The following is an 8,187-nucleotide window of genomic DNA, read 5'->3' as shown; positions in this document are numbered from 1 at the left end:
ATATATATATATATATATATATATATATATTCCTCATCTGTCTAGTTCTCCAGAGTTCTCTCTGATAACTTCATGCATAACTAAGTCACAATTTCTTGTAAAAGAAAAAAAAAAAGTTCAAGGATATACTCTTATTAAAAGTAAAATTCAGTTGAAGAAAAACTCGTGCTGGACATTGTTTTTTCTCTGTGACAATTCCTAAAACAAATTGATTTTGCATTACCCCAAATAAATATCAGGAGAGATAATTTCAACTAGTGTTACAGTGATTAAGTAACATCTCAAAAGTATTCTATAAAAATACTTAAAACAATTAATATTTTCAGGAAATATAACAATAAAAAATTAAATATTTTAGAAACAAAGATAAATAAAATTCAAATTTATGGAAAATTTATCATCACTAAAAAAATAAGAAAAAACTGCTTCTTCTGCTTGTTTCTGATTTGTTCTAAAACTTCCCAGGTTGTTTGGGTGTCTTCTGCTCTCTCAAAATGAGGAGTAGATAAAACTGCAGGTAATTCTTAAGCTCCCCCTTTCTTCTTACACAGCATCTGTTTTGCAAGGACCATTTGCCCAAAGTCCCTTTCTCATCAGGACAATCTCAGAGATCAGAAGTTCATCAGTGTGAGGTGAACCAAGATGTTTTGTTGCCTTTGACAGAAAAAAAAAAAAAAGTTACAGTTCATTTAACTATTGAACTTAAGGAAGCATGTAGCTTTGTTTTATTCTAGTTCAATCTTTTATTACCCTCAGATTAAAGACAAATGAATCTACAAGAAAGATATTATTTTTAGAACACAATATCATTTAGCCTTGGCTGTAACCAAGTGAAAAAAGCAGAAAAACTCAAGGTCTGTCTCAATGCAGTGCTGGCTGTTTTTTCTAATAACCCAAAATGGGAAATCAGAGGTTGATACCTCTGCTGGCCAGCTGTCATATCATCCCTGACCCAGGCAGTAAGCACTGTGATTTTGATCAGCTTTCTGCTTTCAGCAGAACTAACAGGCTGTTATTCAAAGTAGTCCCTGGCCACTAACCTGTTGGATCCTTGCAGCTGGGTGAGGGTCAGCTCTCCAATTTCTGTAAAGTACATGTTATTTTTATTGTTCTGCCTGGGAGCTCATAGCGTTTTCTCTTCATACTTGGCATTCTGTAGCTGTAGTGGGTTTGACTGGATCTGTTCTTTCTTAACAAGCTGCCTGGTACTCAGGGAGCATTTTCAATTTGTTGATTCTTGTTTAATGCAGGAGATTGTTCTGCTATCAAGTATTTTCTTATCCTCTCACTTTCTCTGTTACCCTGTTCTTTCCATTTTCTGAATTTATATTATGCACATGAGAGTTTTTGTCTGGATCTGGATCTAGGAACACCATAAGGCACTACTCTAGGGATTGTATAGTCTAATACTAATTTCCACGGGGTTGAAATTGGGGACTCTGGGTTCTTGTCTTGTCCCCTTTGATTTCCAAATCATATTTTTTCTAGGATTATGAGATATATTTTTTACTTTGTAGTCTAGGACCACAATCCAGGTCTATCCATTGACCATTCTTTTCTTCTATTCATGCTTAAAATATATGAATCTGGGGCTGGGGTTGTGTATCAGTGGTAGAGTGCTTGCCTAGCATGTGTGAGGCACTGGGTTCAATCCTCAAAAATCACATAAAAATAAAGAAATAAAATAAAGATCTTGTGTCCATCTTCGACTAAAATAATTTTTCAAATAAAATAAAATAAATGTTTAAACTTGATTATATCTTTAAAAAATATCTTTGTAGTTGTAGATGAAAAGAATACCTTTTTTGTTGTTGTTGTTTATTTTTATGTGGTGCTAAAGATCAAACCCAGTGCCTCATACATGCTAAGCAAGTGCTCTGCCCCTGAGCTACAGCCCCCTGATTATATCTTAATTATATAAAAATTGCTGTCTGTGCTAAAAATAATTTTAATTAAATGTTTTCATTGTTGCTAATGTTTTATTATTGTTGGTATTGAAGTTGTTATCTGTTTGTCATGTACTTTAATTTCTCTAAGAGCAGTCTGTTTCTGCTCCTTTGTGTTTTTTTCTCTGTGCTAGATATTGGGTGCATATTAGCCTATGCTCATTGGCCTCAGCTCTTCATTGGATCTAGTTATTGGTGCATCCTAAGCAGCAATTCACTAGACAATTGGTAGGGGTCTTTGTCCCTAGGGCTCCCAGGGCTCCACCCAGTAAGTTGTCTTAGTGGCACCAGGGGAAAATACTTTGCATCTCCATTGGCTCAGTTGTGGGGATTAAATCTCTGTTAGCCAGGAGCATGGACACTCTTTAGTTTCTCCCACTTTCCTCAGGAGCCACTGGCCCTCTACAGACTTCTCTCATTAGTGGGGCTACACTTTCAGTCTGTGATATATAGATTTACACATGTTGAATATCCTGCAGGATCATTGTGTTTTAATAATCTTCTAATGACCTCATGGGTGAGGGAAGTATTCTTATCCTAGGATTGTAAGGATGGCTGGAATTGTAATACCAGACTCTAGACAGATGAAATTGACAACATTATTTTAATCGCATATATTTGCAGCAGGAATGGAGGACATTATTCCATGGAGGGCCACATGATCAAGAACAGAATGAGCAACCAACCAGACACTCTGGGAAACAGCCTGACCCTGTGTTCTCATTTCCATGCTTCTTTCTTAAGAGACACTTTTGCTGATGCTGATGCCTATTATATTTATTATTATGTCTTTGTTTCACATAAATGAAAATATAAAAGTGCTAGAGTCATAATAATCATTCAGTACATTTTAGTATTTATTTTAAATAAAATATTATAGTTTACCTGAAATGATAAGTATGTGAGATATGAGTTGCATATAGAAAATAAATATTCTTACTGGAAAAAAAATCTATTGTTAATGTGAACTCTTTTATAAGTATCCAATTTGCATTTTATATAATTATTTATTTTTGCAATTTGTTTAACCTCTGCTTTTTTTTAATATCTGGGATTGAACCCAGGGGTGCTTAATCACTGAACCACATCCCCAGTCATTTATATTTTGAGACAGGGTCTCTCTGAGTTAGGGATTGACTAAGTTGCTGAGGCTGGCTTTGAACTTTTAGTCCTCCAATCTCAGCCTCCCAAACTGCTCGGATTATAGATGTGCACCACCACACCCAGCTACCTCTGCTTTTCTTTAGAAATGTTATAGAAGTTTATCTTCTTGCTTTTTATGATGAGAAAAAGATAAAAATTTCTGGTGTGAATGTGAATATCATAGTTGCATACACTTACTGGCCAAGAGCCAAAATGGAGACACTCCTTATAAAGAGTCAGAATATAATATGTATCAGTAACCCAGAAGATAGGAAGGTTAAGGAACAATCTCCCAAAATTCAGCATTCCATGTTGGAGATTTGACCATGGTATGCAAATTATTTAAGGTTGAGTGACTATATGAACAAAAGCACCTTCAAAAGCATTCATGCATATGTTTATTCAGAGGTTTCTTTTTCTGTTTGCTAATCCTGGAAGTTGCATATTTCCAAGAGAAAATGCATTTATATTTTAATAGCATTTTGCATTGATTGAATTTCATTGGCACATATTAGAAATGTACAGATTCCATTAAGTCTTTAGAAACTGTGGAAGAATTGGGAGATGAGGGTAGTGTGTCAAAAAGTATGTTCATACATGAATATAGGACCAATGTAACTTCCCATCATGTACAACCCAAGAATGGAAAGCAATATTTCATGTAAGTATAATATGTCATATATATCTAAAAAGAACAAATAAAAAATACAAAAAAGAATAGGGGGATCTGAATATGAAGAGTTATTTGCCTCAATTTACTTAAAATATTTATTCATATGTATGTTTTCACACCTCATGTTATCTATCACTTATTCCATGTCATTGTATCCGATTCTCTTTAGGACTAGAGAATAATGCTTACTCTCAAAGTAATACAGAATGATAAAGGTAAAAATATGGAATAGGGTCAAACTATGGAGGATCTCTAATGGTTGATTTAGATTCTTCAAATTGATTTAGCAGTCATAGAAGATACCATTGAATAGTATAAACACCACTGACAGAAGCTGAATAGTATACTACAAAGACGATAAAAATGAGGTTTGTCTCTGTTGTGAGAACAAGAGCGTCACTTATTCCAATAATGAGTATTATGATCACATTTCAGATTTCCCATTTCCAAGATAAACACTTAGAGTATATCTGCCAAGATTGTTGGTCACCACAGCACTGACTGTTGTTGCTGTTTTCATACTGCAGAAATCTCCCTCACTTAAAGTTACACAATTTCTCCCAGGATAGCTCATGACAAATGACAGATTGATGTGAGGATACAAGGAATCTGCCATGACAATTCTCTAGGAGACATCAAAGCTCCAGAGCTCCACTTATTATCATATAGAGATCCCCCTGTAACTGCATACTGCCAAACTTTTCCCTACACCTCATTTTGTATCCTAATATTCTTTTTCCTTATAGGGATTTATCCAGATAGCACTGGACTACATGGATCTGGAGGCTAATCTCCACCTAAGAATCTGTTCCTCAGGAAACCATACCTCGAAGGTATTGAACCAGGAGTGATCCTAGAAATTACACTTTTCACTAACAAAGGTTTTAGAACTTAGTGGTCTAGAAATTATATCTCAAATTGTGACTTCAATATTGGAGCAACAACATGCAAACTAGTAGTGAGGATCTCCTCAAAGATTGAAGGTAACACTACAGCTCAGGTTATGCTGTAGAAGGACAGAGGTGAAGGCATGGAAGAAAAACAATGGGACTCAGGATGATTCATCAAGATTTAAAAGCCAGGTGTAGAAGCCAGTAAGATTCATTGGCAGTAGCATAGAAGAACTCTCATCTCCTGTTCTTACAGGTCAGAGAAGAAAACAGGATCAGCAAATGGCCTTAACAGAACTGAAAAGATGGCTCAGTCATCAAAAGTAGTGGTCAATTAGGAAAATGTCACAGCCCTAAGACCAAGTGTGACTCTGCAGTTGAGGTGGGAATGAATAAGTTGTGCACTGAAGTTATGGATTTCCCTTGGGGATTCCCATACACTATGGGCATACAGATGTGGTCCACTCCTTCTTATAAAAGCACAGAGTCCTTTTTGCTTGATAATAATGAAGAAGATTCTGCATTACAACACAAGATGCATCTCTTTGCCCCATCACTCCTCCTAGTCATTAGCTACACTACTCCTAGGTTATTAACTACAGTCATGTCAGAATATAACCCTCCTGCTGGATCAGCTGAGGAGGGAAATCATCATGGATCTCACTGTTGACCTAGTCAACACTGAACAACATGGTTGGAATTGGATTCCGAGATGTCCAGAATGCAAGAAGTGTGCAAAATATAAAGGTGTATAAAGGAGAGTGTGATGGATTGTTGTAGGTGTCCTCCCCTAAATTCAAATACTGAAATGCTAGACCCAGTGTGATGGTGTTCCGAGGGGGGACGTAAGACCACAAAGGTGATTAGGTCACAAGAGCAGAACTGCTCATGAATGTGTTTAGTTCAATGGTTTACAAGGTCAGAGAACATCTTAGCTCTCTTTCCACCATGTGAGCAAATGGCAAGAAAGAAGTAAGAAGCCTGCAACAAGGAAGAGGGCTCTCACCAGGACCTGACCATTCTGGAACCCTGGCCTCACACTTTCAGGCTCCAGAACTATGAGACATAAATGTCTGTTGTTTTTAAGCCACTTAGTGTATGGTGGTTTTCTACAGTAGCCCAAGCTTACCAAGAGAGAGCTTAACGCTATGAAAGACTTTTCCACAATGAGCAGGATTTAACATGACAACAACGTGAGGGGCCCTGTAGACATGGTGCCATGCCGGGTGGTGTGGGAAAGCTTGGATGAAGGAGTGATGACCTGCACTGTGGGGCTGAGAGGGTCAGTACCACAATGGTGGAGAGAAAAAGAAATGATCAAAGCATTCAGGAAACATGGTATCTACACAAGACCAGAAAATTCCACACCCTACTCTGTACTGTGGTAGAGCCTAGAGGATGACACATTTAGCAAAATGTCTAGAAAAACACAACCTGGAGGAGCAGCAGCATCAGTGACAAGCTCATTAGTGGCTGTCCTCAGCTGATGAGGGCTTAGGGTATAAGGTTCTGTTGCCAACTTGGATTCTCTGATAACAATGTAGAAAATAGATATATGAAATCATAAAGGTCAGGAAGTGGTGATTAATCATCAAAAGTAAGGTGAGAAAAACTATTTTAATGAGCAGCAGCATCTGATTGGCATCCCTGGGTGCCTGACCGACAAAAAGTTCTGGGGATGGTTGGAAAAACATAGTGACCTTAGGGCAACAATGATGGGCACTCAACAAAGGGAATGCTCTATTTATAGGGAGAAATCAAGGATGCATGATCAGGAGGTTGAACAACTCCCACATAATCAAAATAATGTATCTAAGTTTTAAAACTGGAAAGAGTTTCCAGACTCAGAACCAAGGTACTAAAGGAGAGACCATCTTCCTAGAAAAGATTGGATAATGTCAAAAGAATTTAATATGGTAATCATCCACCTAATCTTTTCCCAAAGGACCATACGGTTTTTATAAGAATATATACAAATTGGAGACAAGTAAATATTCAAATATTTTTAAGACTGTTATGGAAGTAAAACAGATGTTATTCTGCAGGAAATATCAAATTTTCATTAAAAGTGATATATTAGTTTCCTATAGATAGTGGAAAAAATTATCACAAATTAGTAGTTTAAAAGAAAACAAATTTATCTTACAGTTTTAGAGATCAGAAGTCTGAAATAAGTAACAATGGGTAATTCTTTCAGAGTGCCTAACTGTTGTTGCATGTTAGCACACAAGACTTGTTTTACAAAGATGTAGAGCTTTTATGATGATCCCTCAATCCCTTTTGAAATATCAGAGACTAAAAAACTTACCCTTCTTTCCAAACTACTGTGAGTAAATATGGAACAGTTGGTGATGTGCTGATGACCTGCAGAAGAAAGGGGAGTTTAGGTCGGATTTATATCTTTCTCCTCTGTCTTCCAAGTCCCTTTCTTTCTAGATATTTAATGGATTTGTATGGAATCTGCTCTATCATATGTAAAAGGATTATGAAAATCTATTTTAACTGTGGCTTCCTTGAACAGTTCAAAATTACATGTGATGCATAGATGCCTTAACCTAGGTTGAATGAATTTTCTTTTTTCTTTTTTTGAAAGAAAGAAAAGAAAAATAACTAAAGAATTATTTGCCTCCAGTCAACCACCTGCTTTTTATTTTTCCTCCTTCTCACAACCACAAACAGAACTTCAGCACTGTATTATGCTAATGTTGTAGGAGTGCCAGGTGACTCCACTTCAACATTTATACAGCAGACAATAATTGCTACTTTCTGGCACTTGTGATGGTGATGTCTCTTCAGTGGCATCAAGGAACAAACATAATGCTACATGATTCTGGGTGAAATATTGCAAATGAGTATCTTCTTTTCAAATCAACCTCAGTTGTGCTTCTGTTTATTACAATTCAATTTTTGATACATGATAGCAATGCCATGGAATTGGCAATGGTATGCCTAAAACACTTCCAAGTGAAAATGGTTTGTCATGTACAAATTGTAATAGGAAAACTATAAAAACAGACAACATTAGGTCCCAAATATAATAGAACTTTAACAATTTATTTAAAATCTCACACTGAGGATTGTATTGTTAAATAGAAAATATCTACAACTTTTTTTTTTTTCCGGTACCAGGAATTGAACCCAGGGGCATTCAATAACTGAGCCATATACCCAGCCCTTTTAAAAAAATAGAGACAGGGACTCACTGAGTTTCTTAGATCCTTGTTAATTTGCTGAGGCTGACTTTGAACTCACAATCCCCCTATCTCAGCCTCCCTAGACTCTAGGATTATAGGTGTGCACCATTATGCCCTGAATTTACAATTTTTACAATTTACAAATTTTACAATTTGCACATGAATTTCTGGTGTCTTTCATTAGACTATCCATGTTTAGACTCTTTTCAGACATATTTAAACAGTTTTCAGAAGCAATAAATGAATTAGTAATACAGATTGCCCCATCATTCAGGTAGGTTTGAGTAAGGGAAGCCCTTTTTGTCAGAAGGTACTAAATTCCCTCACTCACCAAATTATTT

The sequence above is a fragment of the Marmota marmota genome, unplaced genomic scaffold (genome assembly GCF_001458135.2).
Source record: "Marmota marmota marmota unplaced genomic scaffold, marMar, whole genome shotgun sequence".
Lineage (NCBI taxonomy): Eukaryota > Metazoa > Chordata > Mammalia > Rodentia > Sciuridae > Marmota > Marmota marmota.
Note: the sequence above shows the minus strand (reverse complement) of the source record.